The sequence below is a fragment of the Pteropus vampyrus genome, unplaced genomic scaffold (assembly GCF_000151845.1).
Source record: "Pteropus vampyrus isolate Shadow unplaced genomic scaffold, Pvam_2.0 Scaffold136, whole genome shotgun sequence".
NCBI lineage: Eukaryota > Metazoa > Chordata > Mammalia > Chiroptera > Pteropodidae > Pteropus > Pteropus vampyrus.
Window position 1 is genome coordinate 1709036 of NW_011888917.1, and position 17615 is coordinate 1726650.

Consider the following 17615-nt stretch of genomic DNA (forward strand, 5'->3'; position numbering starts at 1 on the left):
CTTCACAATCCAAGAGAATTGCTTCAGCTCCAATCATTACATCCTTATACTACCCAGCAGAAAAAAAGGGAGAGAGAAGTGTCCTATCCCTCCATTTAAGGACACTTTTATTTGTGTCTGATGACTAAAACTTTTTCTGCAATCATACACAATTGTAAGGAAGGCTTGAGAATGTGGTTTGCTAGCTAAATGGCAACATGCTCTGAAGAAATGGTGTTCTTATTACTAAAGATTAGGAAGATTCTAGATATTTTTTTTAAATTTATTTTAGTATTATTTTTTTTATTTTTTACACTACTGCACCTGGTCTTCCTAGGTGGTCTCCCATCCAAGTACTAATCAGGCCCAACCCTGCTTAGCTTCCAAGATCAGACAGGATAGGGTTTCTTCAGTGTAGCATGGCTGTAGATGATAGTAAATATTTTTAACTAACCATTAATCTCTTCTGTTGGTATGTTTGAACCAGGAGTTTATAGAGTGATAGGAATCCATGGAAATGAAGTAACTGCTGAGCAGGAACAGTTGGTGTAGTGGTGTTGCGTGCAATTAAGCATCTTTCTCAACACCTCTGCATCTTGTCAGGAAGGGTGTTTATATTAGTAACAAGGTAGATTAATAGGTGCCAAGATAATAATAGTCATCTTAAATTTCCTGTCTGGCTTCTTAACTAATTGGGAATTTTTAATATAGCCATGTATCATCATGTATCCACAACAACTTTTGGGATTTCTTAAAAGATCTCTTGACTAACCTTAGTGGATGAGATCAGAAGACATGGCATAATGAATAAATGTAATTCTTATTAGAGATCTACTTGGATCTTAGAATCTACCTAGGATCTATGAGGAATCTTAGAAGGAAAGTAGACTTCTTGAAGTGAGCAACATTATATGTTTAGAAAATGGGAAACGATTCTAGGTAAACTGTCTAGTTTGTAGCTTATTTTGAACTAAATAGGATCACAGAAATTTCTAGATACAATAACAGGGAAAAGGTGCCTTCTCTTCTAGGATTATCAGATTTAACAAGTAAGAACACAGGTGTGTGTGTGTGTGTGTGTGTGTGTGTGTGTGTGTGTGTGTGTCCCATGCAATTTGGGGCATACCTGTAGTAAAAAAATATTATTTTTCTGAAATTCAAATTTAATTAGGCATCCTGTACATTATCTGACAACCCTATTCTACTCTAAGACCCTCAATTTTTTATTTAGATGTAGAATATCAATCTATCAGTATGGGGAAACCATGAAAGCTCAGATTGTGTTCTGTAATAACTATAGTATAATACCTTCTAGAAACAATTTAATTTTTGTCTAGATAACAAACCTATAATCATTCAAAAACAATGAAATATTCTTAGACATTTAGCTAAGTTTGGGCATGTTTATAAAACAAGATAGTTGTTACAAATACAGTGATAGTATTGAGATGACTGGTTTTGAAGCTCAAGCCATTCACTCAACCCTGAGTAAACTACTTTAAGTATAAGCTTTAGTTCTTTAAAATGTAAAATGAAGTACTACTTTGTAAATTTTTATGAAGATTAAATGAGATAATATTTGTGAAGAGCCTGGCACATAGATAGTTCGTGATAAGTAGTAGTTACATTTCTTGTAAGAAAATGATCTCTAGAACAATTTTCACTTTTAATTATAGAAAGCCAAGGTAGCAGTCTAGGTCCAATCAAGTTAAAGAGAGGCAGTATGATACAAATAATTATTAACTATAATAAACATAGCTATAAGCTATCAAGAAATTCTCTATGGTACCCTAAGACTGAGGGAGAGTGCTCAAGAAGGACAAACTTGGAAGGGATTTTGTGCTCTTTGGAGAAGATGTGGTTTGGCCTCTGGATAGCAGAGATGATCACTGGTTTGGCCAGGCTAGAACTGGTCTAGCACTGCTTTGCAGACAGCAGGCCACCCTCCATAGTGCATATGATGTGCAGGTAATGAGCAAATGGTGTCTGGGCGTGCAGTGGGAATCCAGGTGCCAGTGGGAGCAAAAGGCTTTCAGTGCTTGCTCTTTGAAGAAGGGCTGACTACTTGGTGGATGACTCTCCAGGATGCACGTACTTGCATACAGTCTACCTACATAGGGCTTGTCAGAGTTGTCCAGACTATCTACTGAAAGGTACTGCCCAAACAAGGCTGCAAGCTCAAAGGATCACATTCTGGGCGGGTGGCTACCGGGTAGTTCCTTACTAGATGTCTTCAAAAGACTCTCCTGGATCATGCTAGAAATTATAGAAAGCTCTACTTCCTGCAGTATCCCCACCCCGCTTCCTTCTAATGAGGAAACGTAATTTCTATTCGCTTTAAAGGAGAAATGCATAAACAAATTTGGTTATTTATCTCATTGAAGGGTGTTTTCAGAGCTGAGAGGCAATAAATTGATAACTGACACAGCAGATAATCCCTAACAAATACAGAGATAATGTAGAAATCACGGTGCTATAAATATGTGTGCAAATACTTGGTTCTGCTCTATAGCTTTTTCAGTTACAAAATTTTTATATGAAAAATTGGCTTATATAGGTGTAGAGTAACTTTAGCCTAATTTAAATATGAATACCCGTTAGCATCATGATAGCTATGCATATGCTGGAAAATAATTTAACGAATTACAAAATAGAACATCAAAGATATGCTATGGTCTATTGAATCAAAAATCTAGTTTTTGAAAACTGCCTAAATATAATTTACCTATCCAATGTCAGTTTAAAATTTGCACAATAGGCCATAATGACTTTTTAAAATCTCATGTAAATAATGACCCATTTAATATGTTTTGCTAAGAAATATATTTTAAATAGTCTATTATATTGCTTTGATATATTGTAAGAGAAGGCTCATTTTCCCCCATTTTCTAAAAATGTTTCTCAGAAAAAATGATAAAAGAAAAATTACTATGCTGAGCATGGTGCCAGAGGAAAACTGAGAATCCTTTAAAATATAAAATTAGTCAAACTGCTGACAATTGCTATATTATGGCAAAGTTACATGGTATTAGAATGAATCACAGTGGTTATCGGGCCAGCTTTACAACTAACCTCCTTGAATCCCAGGCAACCACATCCTCTCATTCCTCTAATTTAATTTCCCATGATAGTAGTAATTTTTATAAACAATTGATTATTACATCATGCCACATTGTGCTGAGTACTTTATATTTTCATCACATATTTTTTATTACAGCAACAAGGCATTATTATTTTCATTTTACAAATGAGGGAAGTGAGGAGAATTATTGAATTACTTGTTTAAGAGAATCATCTAAGAAGCAGAAGGGCTGGGATTTGAATAGTTGTCTGTCTGTCCCAAGCGCTCCTACTGTTTTTAGGCATGTTTCTAACTCCAGGCCCAAAGTAGTGATTTATACTTCATAATCAGAGATGTTAGACTTGACAGCACTACTTCTCAAACTTGCATGTACATACATATCACCTGAGGATTTTCATAAAATACAAGCTTTAATTTAGTAGGTCTGAATGAGACCCAAGATTCTAACAAGCTCTCATTTGATGCCCTTATTACTAGTCTATGAACTGTACTTAGCATAGAAAAATGTAAGAGAACAATGCAGTTGGAACAGATCAAAATAACTGGAATCCAAACAATGGGGGATCCAAATAACTAAGATTTCAGCTCTGCAGCTAACTTAATAGAAAAACAAAAGGTAAGTGGAAGGGATGAATTATAATTCCTGGGCTTGAAAATAAGAGAATTTGGAAGATCATACTTATTTTCAAGCCCATTCCTGGGCTTGAAAATAAGAGAATTTGGAAGATCAACATTATTTCATAATGTTGAAATAATGTTGAATTATTTCAACATTATGAAATCAACATTATTTCAACATTATGAAATAATTCACAAGGGCAAGGAAGGATCAATAATAGATGACATTCCTAACTCATCTTATGAGTCCAGCATTACCCTAATATCAAAACCAGACCAAGGAAATACAGGAAAACAAAAGTAAAGATCAATATTGCTCATGAACATAAATCAGTAATCCTCAAGAAAATATTGGCAAATCGAATCCAAAAAGTATTAAAAGAATTGTGCACTATAAGCAAGTAGGATTTACCCCAAGTATGCAAGGCTGGTTCAACATTTGAAAATCAATTAACATAATCCATCACATTATACTGATATATGATTACATCAGTAGATGCAGATAAAGCATTTGACAAAATCTAATACCCATTCATGATAAAACACTCATGGAAACTCAGAAAAGAGAAATTTTCTCAAATTAATTAAGACTATCTACAAAAACCTACAGCTAACATTAAAAGTAAGACACTTGAAGCTTTTCCACAAAGATCAGGTTAAAAGCAAGAATGACTCTTCTCACCACTGTTTTCCATATCATACTGAAAGTCCTTACTAGTGCATTATGGTAAGAAAGGAAAGTGAAAGGTATAACAGATTGGGAAGGAAGATGTAAAACTAACTGTCTTTGTTCCAAGATGACATGAAAATCAGAAAGAGTCAACAAAAACAAAACCCAAACCAAAACATCTTAGTAGTTAAGTGATTATAGCAAGGTTGTAGGATACAAGGTTAATATGCAAAAGTCAATCACTTTCCTATATAACAACAATAAACAATTGTAATTTAAAAAAATACAATACTATTTATATTACCACTCCCAAAATAGAATATTTAGGTATAAATCTAACAAAATAAGTACGAGATCTATGTGAGGGAAACTACAAATGAAATATAAGCATATGGCATTTTATTGTGATTCACTCTATTGTGCTTTACAAATGACATTGAATTTTTTACCAATTGAAGATTTGTGGCAACCTTCTATCAAGCAAGTCTATCTGTACCATTTTTCCAACAGCATTCGCTCACTTCCTGTCTCTGTGTCACATTTTGATAATTTTTGCAATATTTCAAACTTTTTCATTTTATATTTGTTATGGTGACCTCCTGTAATTAATGATCTTTGATGTTACTCGGGCAAGTTCTTCCACCGACAAAAAAGATTACGACTTACTAAAGGCTCAGGTGATCATTAGTATTTTTTAAGCAATAAAGTATTTCTAATTAAAGTTTATACATTTTTTTAGACATAATGCTATTGTGAACTTAATAGACTACAGAATAGTGTAAATATTCATTTTATATACATTAGAAAACCAAAAACAATGTTTGACTCACTTTATTGTGATATTTGCTTTATTGTAGTGGTCTGGAACTGAACCCTTAATATCTCTGAGGTATGCCTGTAATTTAAGAGATATTCTAGGTTTACAGCGAGGAAGGCTCAATATTGTCAAGATGTCAGTTTTTCCCAGCTTGATTTATAGATTCAATGCAATTCCAACCGAAATCCCTGCAAATTATTTTATGAATGTAAACAAAACTTTTCTAAAGTTTGTTTGGAGAGACAAAAGAATAACTAACACAATATCGAAGGAAAAGAACAAGTTTAGAGAACTGATGTTACCCAACTTCAAGACTTACTACTATAAATTACAGTAATTGAGACACTGTAGCATTGATGAAAGAATAGACAAATCAATGGAACAAAATAGAGAAACCAGAAATAGAGCCACATAAACATATTCAGTTGATCTTTGACAAAGAGTAAAGGCAATTCAAGGAAACAAAGATAGTCTTCTCAACAAAAGGTGCTTGAACAACTAGACATCCATATGCAAAACACATGAATCTAGACACAGACCTTACATCTTTCACAAAAATTAGCTCAAAATGAATCACAAATCTAAATGTAAAATGCAGAACTACGAAACTCCTAGATGATAGCATGAAGGAAAACTTAGATGACCTTGGGTATGATGATGTCTTTTTAGATATAACACCACAAGAACAATCCATGACATAAATAAAGCTGGACTTGATTAAAATTATAAATGTCTTCTCTGTGAAACAAAATGTCAATTGAATAAAAAGACAAGTTGCAGACTGAAGGAAAATATTTGTAAAAGATACATCTGATAAAGGATAGTTATCCAAAACATATAAAGAACTTCAAAAACACAAAAATAAGAAAACAACTTTATTAAAAAATGGGCCTAAAACCTTAACAGATACCTCATCAAAGATGACATACAAATGGCGAATAAACCTGAAAAAAAATGCCCCATATAGTATGTCATCAAATAAATTAAATTGAAACTAGATATCACTACGCAACTGTTACAATGCCAAAAACTGGAACACTGAGAACAGCAAATATTGGCTTAATGTGGAGTAACAGGGACTCTCATACATTGTTGGCAGGAATACAAAATGGTATAGCTACTTAGGTAATTTGATAGTTTTTTACAAAACAAAGAATACTATTACCATATGATCTAGTAATCACACTCCTTGGTATCTACCCAAAGGAGATGAAAACTTATGTCCATACAAAAACCTGAACGCCACTGTCTATAGCAGCTTTATTTATAATTGCCCAAACTTGGAAGTAACCAAGATATATTTAGGTGGGTGAAGGAATAAACTGTGGAGCATTCAGACAAAAGATTATTTGATGCTAAAAATAAATGAGCTATCAAGTCATGCAGAGACATGAAGGAACCTTAAATGTGCATTACTAAGTGAAAGAAGCCAATTTAGAAGGCTAGGTACTGCATAATTCTAACTATATGACATTTTGGAAAACACAAAACTATTGAGACAATAAAAAGTTGCCAGGGCTGTAGAGGGAAGCTAAATGGGGATGTTTTGTTGGGTGGGAGGCAGTGAAAATACCCTATGATAATATAATTATGGAAACACTGTATGTCATACATTTGTCCAAAGCAATAGAATGTAAACAACAAGAGTGAAACATAATGTCATCTACGGATGCAAAATTATTATGTAGGTTCATCCTTGGTAAAAAATATACCATTCTTGTGAGTGATGTTGATGATGGGGTAGAGGGCACATGCACAGAGCAGGGGCTGTATGAGAAATCTTTGTACATTCCTCTTAATTTTGCTCCGAATCTAAAACTGCTCTCTAAGAACAAAGTCTTTAAACTTCAAGTAGGAAAATAAATGACAAAAGAAATGATGCTTATCCATCTACCATACCCAGGAATAATGATCATGAAGACAATTATCATTAGATCTCAAGCCAAGTTTTTCTCAAGGTAGGAAAATGCTTAAAATACTAACATGATGATTTAATAACTAAAAAATAGCTTGTTAGATTTTAGTTATCACTAAGGTAATTAGTTACATTTATTGTCTGTGTAAATCTACTTATAAACATGTTAACCCTAAATTGTTTACATTTTACTTATTTACAGTTTTCAAATTTATTTAACATTATAAAATCAAATATTTATAATCTGAAGCCTAGCTAATCAAAGTGTAGGGCATGGACCAGAAGCATGAGCACCATCTGAGAGCTTGTTAGAAAGGCAAACCTCAGGCCCCAACCTAAATGCCAAAAAATAATGTAATTCTTATAGTAAAGTTTGAGAAGTATGGCCCTGCAGAAGTTCTGATTTTTAAACTATATTCAGTCATTGAAAGACCAAAGAAAAATATCTCTCAGTATTGTCGTTTTTTTCAATCCTCACTTTATTTATTTATTTATTTATTTATTCATTCATTCATTCATTCATTCATTCATTTATTTTTTTAGTTGAGGCACTCCTTGGTTACCCTCACAGATTGCAAGGACCTTGTCAGCTTACAATCTTTATTTTTTATTTTTTATGCCTACAGCATCTGGTCTTCCTAGGTGATCTCCCATCCAAGTACTAACCAGGCCTGACCCTGCTTAGCTTCTGAGATCAGACAGAATTGGGCTTGTTCAGGGTGGTATGACCATACACAGTATTGTATTTTAAAAGTATATTTAAACCAAATATGTTTCATGAAAAAAAGTAAAATGCCAAATATGTAATCACATAGTAGCAGTGTTTGTTTTCAGCAGCGTTTCTTATATCAACAGGAATTGAAGTAATCCAAGCAGAGGCTGCCCTTGAAATATAATTTATTTTTTTCCCCTTTGGCTTTCAAATTTGTTTTTCTCATCTTTCCATTTTTTTCTAAGTACTCTAGTGAAAAATTATGATAATTACTGTCTTGAGATAATTGGCTGAAGCAGATCATGGGTTATTTCATTAGCATCTTGACCGTTGAAGTAGAAAGAAAGCAAGTAAAACAGAAATACAATCATGAGAGAGGAAAAATCACTTCTTTAGTTTGTTTTGCTGTTGACTTGCCCTTTGAATTTTTACATCACACCTGCACTCTGGCCTCAGCAAAACAGCAGATGCAAACTGCAGATGGAGCCAATCTCAGTTGCAGACAGACACATCTGCCACTGATCACATGAGTCTCAATTTGAAAGATGGCCAGCAACAACCAGATTTGTGTCTTGGGATGGCAGAACACAGGGCATCTTTGATCAGTGAGGATACTTACAGGCTGTGCTCTTTTCGTTTGAGCACTTAACCAAGACTACCTTTACAACTTCATTTCAGAAAATTAAATACTATTGATTCCTCACACCACCCCCACACCCCGCCCCATAACTGGGTACAATTAAATACCCTTCTCCAAGTGCTAAAAAGGGAAAAATAATATTAGCTATATATGTATATTCAATTTTATTATATATTGCTATATATGTTTGCATATGTATCTATATTATGTTTATAAAATTTACCATAAATTATGCCTCTAAAAATTGTTGAAAAAAATCAACAGACGGGTATTTTTTCAATTTTGCTGTCAAAAATATGTGATACATTTAAGTTTTTGTGAAGATATGTAGCGTTTGGCAAGTCTTATGTATATGGAATTTTCTAAGGCAGATATTATTTTGCTAATTCAAAGTATATGTGTGTGTGAAAGGACATAATTCTAACATCTGAATGAGGCATAAATATATTTTGAAGTATAAGATCGACTAGGAATTAATATTCTGTAATCAAATGACTAAACTAACATTAATAATTTTATTCTTAAATAATTCTACTTCAGTCAATGAATATGCATGTATCAGACATTGAATGTATGTGTCAATGAATGTATAATTAATACGTGCATGTGCGCGTGCATATTCTGAAACAATGATTACTTAATGTACTATTGTTACTGTTTGAGTGAGATTTGAACTCCAGCATCGCCTCAGTGGCATGGGTGGGGTAATGACGCAGAAGTACAATGAGCATTTTTCCTCGGATCTTCCCCGCTGATGCAGCAAAAAATTACTGGTCAGCAAGATTTAGAAGAAGTAAGATTTATTAAAGGCACATTTTAGAAGGAGATGAGCCACACTAAGGAAATCTGCAGCCCTGTGGAATTTGAGAGGTGAAAAGATAAAAGAGTATACTCCAAGGGAGAAGCAAGTTCTCAGCAAAAAGGTCTGTAACCATACAGAAGTAGGAAGGTCTGTATTATATTTGGGCCGCAGTGGGTGATTACAAAGACATTCCTAGGTAATTGGCATGTGAAGTCATTTTGATTGACACTTGGCTGCCATATAACTCTGTCTAATGCATATGTACTTACCTAGAATTCAGTCTGTTATAATTAGATTCATGAACTTCCAGGCATAAACGTGGTATTTTAATGATGATATAACGAGGCCGAAGTTATGAGCAAGTTAGGGTAGTACTTTCTGTGCATGCATCTGTGGGCCAGATTAAACCAAATATAGGTTATGGCCCTCCCAGCCTTTGTCTCCCAGGATGCAAGAGGGATTCTTTAACTACCAATGGGGTATTCTTTAGGTGTTCTCTGGGCTGAGCCTCCAGTCCTTTGTTCTCCTGTCACTCAGGTCTGACTAGCTACTTAACGCTATGAGTAATATAATTACATAGCAAAATACTGTATACGCTGATGTTTCTATAGATATACACAGATAAATGAGACTAAGTATTTTGTACATTAGATTTTCTTTTAAATTACTAAAGCAACAATATTTCCAATTAAAAATAATGTTATTGAAATAGATATATTCAGCATTATCAGTAATCAAGTAACTAGAAATCAGAACAATTATATGCATTTACTTTCCTATGAAATTTATAAAAATTACAATGGTCAACCTAAATACTCAGTTTGCTGCTGGTGGAGCTATATGGATGGCATATAGGACAAAAGACTTGAATAGTTTGTGTTTTGATCTACATTTTCTCCTTTGCCATTAATAGGTCATAATTAAACAGTCAAATACTAACCATCTTTATGTACACAGATGTTTACTGAGGCATTTTGATGTTAGTGATAATCTGGAGACAACTTAAATATTCAGCAATAGAAATTATGGCACATCATGCAGTCGTTTTAAAAGGTACTTTGTAAAAACATTTAAAGACAGTGGAAAATGCTAACAATATTATATTAAATGAACCAAAAAATGACAAAATTTAAAATAGAATCTCAATTTCGAAATCACATGTTCAATTAATATCTTCTGAGTTGTTTTTTGGTTTGCTTTGGCAAATACTCGTCTAGGTATTTGAATATATTAATTAACAAAATAGAAGCCTCTGGTCTTCACATAGCTTATGTGTTAGCAGGAATAGGACTAATACCAAAATGTTCAAATCTTTTAATGGTAAATTCTTGATTGTAAGTAATTTTTATATTTTATTTGTACCTTTTAAAAATGTTTTCCAGTCACCTACACTGACAATTAATTCTTTTAATAATAACAAAAGTACAAATATTTAAAAATGCAAAAAATGTCAAAAAAATAATTATGCTATGTAAAATATTGCATAACTGATACTCTACTTAAAAATCTTAGACATAACCGTGGACTTTGGTTCTTTTCAGGTATCGAATCATTCCTCTACACCTTAAACTTCAGACAACACTTATACAATAATCTTTTACATTTCCCCCTCTTCCAAAAAAGCATACTTATTTCACTAATTTGTTCTAAAAAAATAACTAAATAATTAAATTTCAGTGAAAATATACTTAGTTGCAATTAATATGCAAATATGAATTTTTGGTCCTGGAATTGGTTTCTCTGGCTCAATTTAGCACTACAATTCTAGGTGATTATTTATCCATTGCAGGCAGTGCCTTGATAGTGCATATCCAGATCGAAATTTTTTGTGCTATAACTCAGTACTCGTTTACCTGCAACTGTAGCATCTATTTATGATTTTGTCATTTAACCAAATTATTTTTATACTTGCATGTGATTTTTTTAAATATGTTTAGTGACTGCATAATATTGTAGTTGTTCAGTTGCTAAATGGATAATTATTCTCATTTGCATCATGCCTATTATTATGATATTGAAGTAACCTACATTGTAAAACTTCTTGAAAGATTCCTAACCCATCTCTGCTAGGTTATACAATATAATTGTCAGGATTTGGCACATCTTTCCTAGGCATCTCCATGTCAGTGGTACCAAACACAAGTGCATACAGAGACTAGACTAACATGAATGAGTGGAGAAGGCTAGGAAGAAAGGAGCCAAGAGGCATTTGGATAATATATGCCCTGAATACAGGAGACAGCAGATATTCAGCTTCAGCTAATTTTGCCAATCAGGAGTAATAGCCTAATTTTTATGACCTTTAAATAAATTAGAAATCTACTTCTTTTTTTTTATTTCTGTTCTTTAATTTCCCCCACCCCTACTTCCACCACTGACCTATGGATGTTGCTGTTTTCCCCTTAAGAACTGAATCTCTGAAGGCAGAGCATCTCCTGCCACATGCTCACAGTGCACACCTGGCACCCCCGGTGCACTGGCACACCTGAGGAGCCGGTGCCCGGTGCACCTTGGGTATGGTCCTTGGCTCCACCTGGGGTGCGAACCCAGGACTGTCTGCATGTAAAGCAGATGTGCTAAACACTACACTATGGAGCCACCCCAGAAATCTACTTCTCAAATATAAAATCTGTCACTCAAAAACAAACAAACAAACAAACAAACAAACAAACAAATAATAAATGCTGAGCTGACCAAATGCAACACTCCAGTCAACTGGATTCAGTTTACCACAGGGAGAGTTCAAACTTATGAAACTTGCAAATTTTCACCTATTATACCCTTCTTGACATTGGATTTTGTTTTTGTTTTTGTTTCTGTTATTGTTTTTTTAGGAAGCATAGGGAAAATTTTTAAAGAAGATTTAGAATTTCTATGTGGGTATGTAGAAATACCTTTGGCTTGAATTGTCAGGTTTATTGATGTTCAATCAGATAATTCTGTTTTAAGTTTATAATTTTAAAAAGTGTGCTTGCTTTTAAAATTATCAGTCTTTTTATAACTTTGATTGTAAATCAGTGTAGGTACATAAATGTCATGGATACTTGCTAAAAGAATATAGGGAAATTAAGTATATATGCATAAATCGCATGCTGAATTTCTTTGCTTCTTAAGCAGTGCATACTCTTAGATTTACAATGTGATTTTAAAAGAAAATGCAGTGTATAATAAACCTTGAATTTGGAATGCTAGGTATAATCACAATGTCTTAGCATCTCAAAAGTAGATAGGGAAAATAAAGAACCAGAACAAAATTAAGCCATTTTTCCTTTTCAGAACCAAATATAAACAACAACAACAAAAAGTTCTAGTGACCATAAACCTGAGGCAGCAAGTCATGGAAGAAGGTTAATTCTTGGAGAATAATGTTTAGAATCAGCGACCAAGGCATCAAACAAACTCTATTGAATTTAATAGATCTAAAACTCTTAATAAAGCATTGGGCAAGAAATCGTAGGGCTAGTTACTGTCAGCTCATTTGCCACAGCCATCACCAGAGGACGGGGATGAAATTCTCAGTAGGCACAAAAGCAAAAACACAGAAATTGAAAGAATTTCATATCATTAACAATGTGAAGCAGCATTTGCTCATCTCAGCAGCCTCAAAGATAATGATTTGTTTTTGTACATGTCTATATTCTATCCACTGAATACTTATGTGGGTTAAAGTGGTGTTCCAATAGTCTTCTTCCAGGGATACCTCTGGAAAAGGTTACTTTATGGAAAAAAAGAGATGTTGATAGATGTAATCCTTGATTTTAGAACTCACCCAGCTTTAAGAATGGAAAGGTGTCCCCTACTGGACAGCCTTGATTCAAAGACTTCAGTACAATATTTAGATAAAAGTTTAATGAAGAAGTAGGGCTGAAGTTAAATACTATGCTCCAGATGCTTTAAAATTGTATGTAATACCTAATTTATCAAAATTTATATTAAAGATTATTTAATTTAATATAATATCAACAATAATAGTAATTAACCCTTTGTAAGGACCACCCAGGAAATATATAGTGTACTTCACATGAATTAACTAACTTAATCATTATGTCAATCTAGGAGGTAGCTACTGTTATGACTTCTATTCTTTAGATATGAAAAGATAGATTAAGCTGGAATTTGAACTTGATCAGTCTGATTCTGAGTCTCATAATGGATAGATGTTTTGCCTGGTAAGCAATGGAATCTGATTCTAACCTCTATTTAATACAGGTCTAATGATCTTCAAAATAGAAACTGTTTTCATTCTGCCAGGCTGACTTTTATATAAATGAGGGATCTGCAGGGTGCAAATGATGAATAGAAATCCTGAAAATTCATTCTCTTGAAGACTAGGAATGTATATTTGCACTGGGAATATATATTTACCCTATTTTGATAACAATCAATAAAGCATACTGCAAGAAACTTTCCCATTGCAGGAAAAGGCTCTTGACAAAGTATTTTGATGTTTCTTAGAGCAACGTTAACTAGGAGACCTCTTTGGTGGTTTTTTGTTTGTTTGTTTATTTGTTTTGTTTTCTCAATAGCTACCCACCTGCCACTATAAGAATGGAAAAACAATTTTCCCTCTACCATTCTCGATTCTTGGCTGAGATCTCCCTGTAATAAAAAACAGATTAGCTGTAGAAAAAAATAAGTTTAATAATATGTATATCTCTTGATACATGAGTGACACCTAGGAAAACTGAGTAACTCCTTGAAATGGCCCAAGACATCACCTTACGTACCATTTATCAACTAAAGACCAAAAAAGATATAGTGTGGGGAGTCAATTATGTTATGGATGTTATCAAAGTGTGGAGGAGGTGGAAATCCTCCCCTTCCCCTCTTGGTTCTTATGGCTGGTCAAATAATTAACATAAGGCAGATTAGTGGAAGACAATCAAATTTAATGCGCATGTTACTGGTCCAAAGTCCATGTGACTGATGCTTCAAAATGCCAAAATTCAGAACAACATAGTCTGGAGTAAGGATAAGTGTATAGATCAAGAAAGTGTCAACTGAGAAGGTGGGAGTCCTACTGATACCTCAAATTCATCTTCTAAAAGTATAGCATTCAGGCTTCTGTTGTGTCAATAGATGGGGAAGTAGGAGGAGCAAGAGGTGATTGAACACTGCAGACATCTGGGCACCAGCTGGAGTTCTAGGAAGACCGTGAAACTTTGGTCTCAGTCCATTAACTCCAGTTGATTTGATTTCGGTCATGAAATCCCATCTCTTTGGGAGAGACACCTTCCCACAAGGGGCTGTTTTTGTAATGGTTAGTATGTGTAATGGTTAGTATGTGTATGTGCAAGAACACAGCAGGCGTAAACAGGATGGAGTCAGAAAGTGAGCATTTCTCTCTGTTACACAGAAGCACAGGTAATTCACATAAACATAAAGAATCCCAAAGATAGGCAAAAGGAGGAATATATATCAACTGGATTAAGAAGGAGGTGGGTATCTGGGACTTCAGAAGGATATAAGGCAATTCTCAAGATGAAGAGAGTTAATGTTTAGTAAACAAGTATTGGCTGGACCATCTAGAGACAATGGGACATAGATCTGAAAAGGGGCTTGCTAGGTTCTTCCCTGTCTACTGTGGCTAGTTTAGATTAAAATATAGTTATCTACAGCGGGACTCCCCAGCCTCCAGGCCACAGACCTGTACAGGTTCCTGGCCTGTTAGGAACTGCGCCTGTTAGGAAGCGGGCCGCACAGCAGGAGGTGAGTGCAGGCCAGAGTGAAGCCTCATCTGTATTTGCAGCAGCTCCCAGGCTCTAGCATCACTGCCTCAGCTCCACCTCAGACCTTTAGAATCTGCACCCTTCCCTGATGCCAATAAGGTTAGAGACTGCTAACCTGTGGTAATCGCTCCTTCCTAGAATATGCCTTCTCTCTTAAATGTTTTTCTAGTTTGAGTGAAGGTGAAAAAAATTTCTTCTTGAACCTTCTGGTCCTTAAAAATAACTAATTTAAAATAATATTCCAAAGAGGCCTATTTGAGTATAGCAAACTCTGCTTCCCTTCAACAGTAAATTGGTGGTTATGCAGATTTAAGTCTTTGCTTTCTTTGTAGGACAGTTTCTAGAGATTTACAGCCATCCTCTTCTTCCTGATACTGAGAGGGAGACATCCTTACAAATAGAGATTTGCCTTATAAAAGTAAATCTTTACAAAAGAGATGGTTGGGTTTTAGAGTGCTCCCGTATCTGCTGTTTATTAAAAATAATCGGCCAGGATAATTTTTATGCCAAAGAGGTATGTTTAGAGGCAACAAATTCTGCTCCCATTTACCACCTTTCCTTGGTCAACTTTGCAGCTTTTTTGGGTCAAGCCTTTGGAATCTATCAAGAAAGATACCAAAACACAGTCACCAATGCAATTTTTCTAATTAGCAATCTATTCTATGTATGTAGACACAAATTTGCAGAAACCTCTGGGGTTTTAAATCTTCTCTTCTCAGGCATTTCAAGTTTACATCTTTTTCAGTCTCTTTAGATAGACTAGGGCTAGGGGGTAAAAAAAGACATATGAACTTTGATTCTTTTGTTTCTTAAGGGAAGCCTGACACTGTGGTCAGAATTCAAACTATTAAATCCCAGCTCACCATAGCAGTCTGGCCTTGACCTAGTTTTTTTTATTTGTAGAATAGAGGTTGTTAAAAAACAAAATTCAACCAAGTAAATTTCAAGAGCTAATTAGCTTTATTAAGCATCACATAAATAGGGCAGCGTCTTTTCCAGCCACTGGAAGGGCGCTCCTAGGACTTTTACAAATGGAAGGTTTTTATAGAAAGATGGGTAGGGCAAGAGAGCTATGAACAACAGTAAAGAAAGGTTTGATTTTGGGGTAGGACACCTTTCCTTTGGAGGAAGGAAAATGGGAAGGGTTTTTATTATACGGATTGCCTCTTCTTTCTATGGAGTTTAGAAACTGGCCCAAATGAGATATTATGTTACAAGTGCTTGACCAGAAAATTCTAGATTGGTTGATTAAAATTAAGTTTTGGAAAGAGGTTAAAACTGCTCTTAGATCAGCCATTAAATCTAGGTGTAGCATCATGGGATTTTAATGGGAGTGATGTCATTTTGGGCTTGTGGTTTTCTAGCAAGGTATTAATGATTTCTGTTTCTTAAATTTATTTTGAGAATAAACAGCAAAATTCATGTAGCATAGTGTCCAGTGCATAATATGAACTAAAAATTCTGAATATGATTTTCTCTACAGTTTATTATTTAAAGAGCCATAAGTAAAAATAGAAATGCCCAACAATCATTATAGATTCCAGTGTGATTGAATTACTTGTGATTTGTTCAATTTCTCTTCTAAATCACTAAAATTATATTGCTACTCTTCTAATCTTCACCTTCACAGGGCTTTAATGTGCATACATAAATAACCCGTTACACTCAGTCTGTATAAAGGGCGTTATCAGCCATGTGTTTTGCATTGAGGAGTTTTCATTTGAGGGTAAATTCCTCTGAATTATGGTGCTGTATATGGCAGAAACACATCATTTTTATAGCAGTGCTGGGAAGTTGGATTTCTCTACCAAAATGAGCTTTTCAGATAGCTTCATCTGCCTTAACCATTGAAGAAGAACACTTTTCTCAAAAGTATAGCCTGCGGGCCTGTGCTTGGAGAATACTCAGACATCATCTGTGTGTGCTTGATGATCAGTTATTGTCTTGGGCCTTAAGAAATTTTTTTGTCTGTCTCAATCTACTGTTTTAGTAAGGTCTTCAGATGTTTTTCTGATGTCAGACAGCCTTTTTTAGGGTCTTGTGTTACCCCCAGGTGGTAGATAAACTTGTAATAGAGGGCCCTTTTGCTGTGTAAAACTTCAGAGTATTAGAGGTTTTTTTTTTCCCCCCCAGATTTTTATGATCAGAGAATCTTTTGCTTAACATAGATTTATAGCTATTTTTTTCTAAAATTGACAGACATTGTCAGAAGCATAACTTCTCAAATACCAGAAGATCTGCCTACTGGCCATGTGATACAACATTGCAGTAATGGAGGATACAGGGCTAGACAGGGATAAAGGGAGCAAATACCTGAAAGTTATTTGTAGTTTAAAAAAAATCATTCTATCATGCAATAAGCTTTAAAGAAATTGCTGTCACATTGAGACCAAACTAATTATAATGAGATAGAACCAGATAACGTGCTTTGATTTTAGAATCAAATTCAAGAAATAGCTTTAGGTTCTTTTTTAAATGACATCTCCATTGATAAAGGATGTAAAATTTTTCAAAACTATTAGCTAATCGTTTAATAGTAAATTTGACCAAGTGTAATGGCATCTACATTTTCTTATTAGAGTGCTTATGGTTATCTACATAGCAAATGTCAAATTGGGGATTTATATGCCATTTATACTATGTTATATCTA

The 17615-nt window shown here is 34.4% G+C and overlaps 2 pseudogenes; both read right to left on the reverse strand.

Annotated features, from left to right (window-relative positions):
* Window positions 1-291: 291 nt before the first annotated feature.
* LOC111744522 lies at window positions 292-410 on the reverse strand (annotated as a pseudogene).
* A 7288-nt stretch (window positions 411-7698) lies between these two features.
* LOC111744536 lies at window positions 7699-7817 on the reverse strand (annotated as a pseudogene).
* Window positions 7818-17615: the final 9798 nt, after the last annotated feature.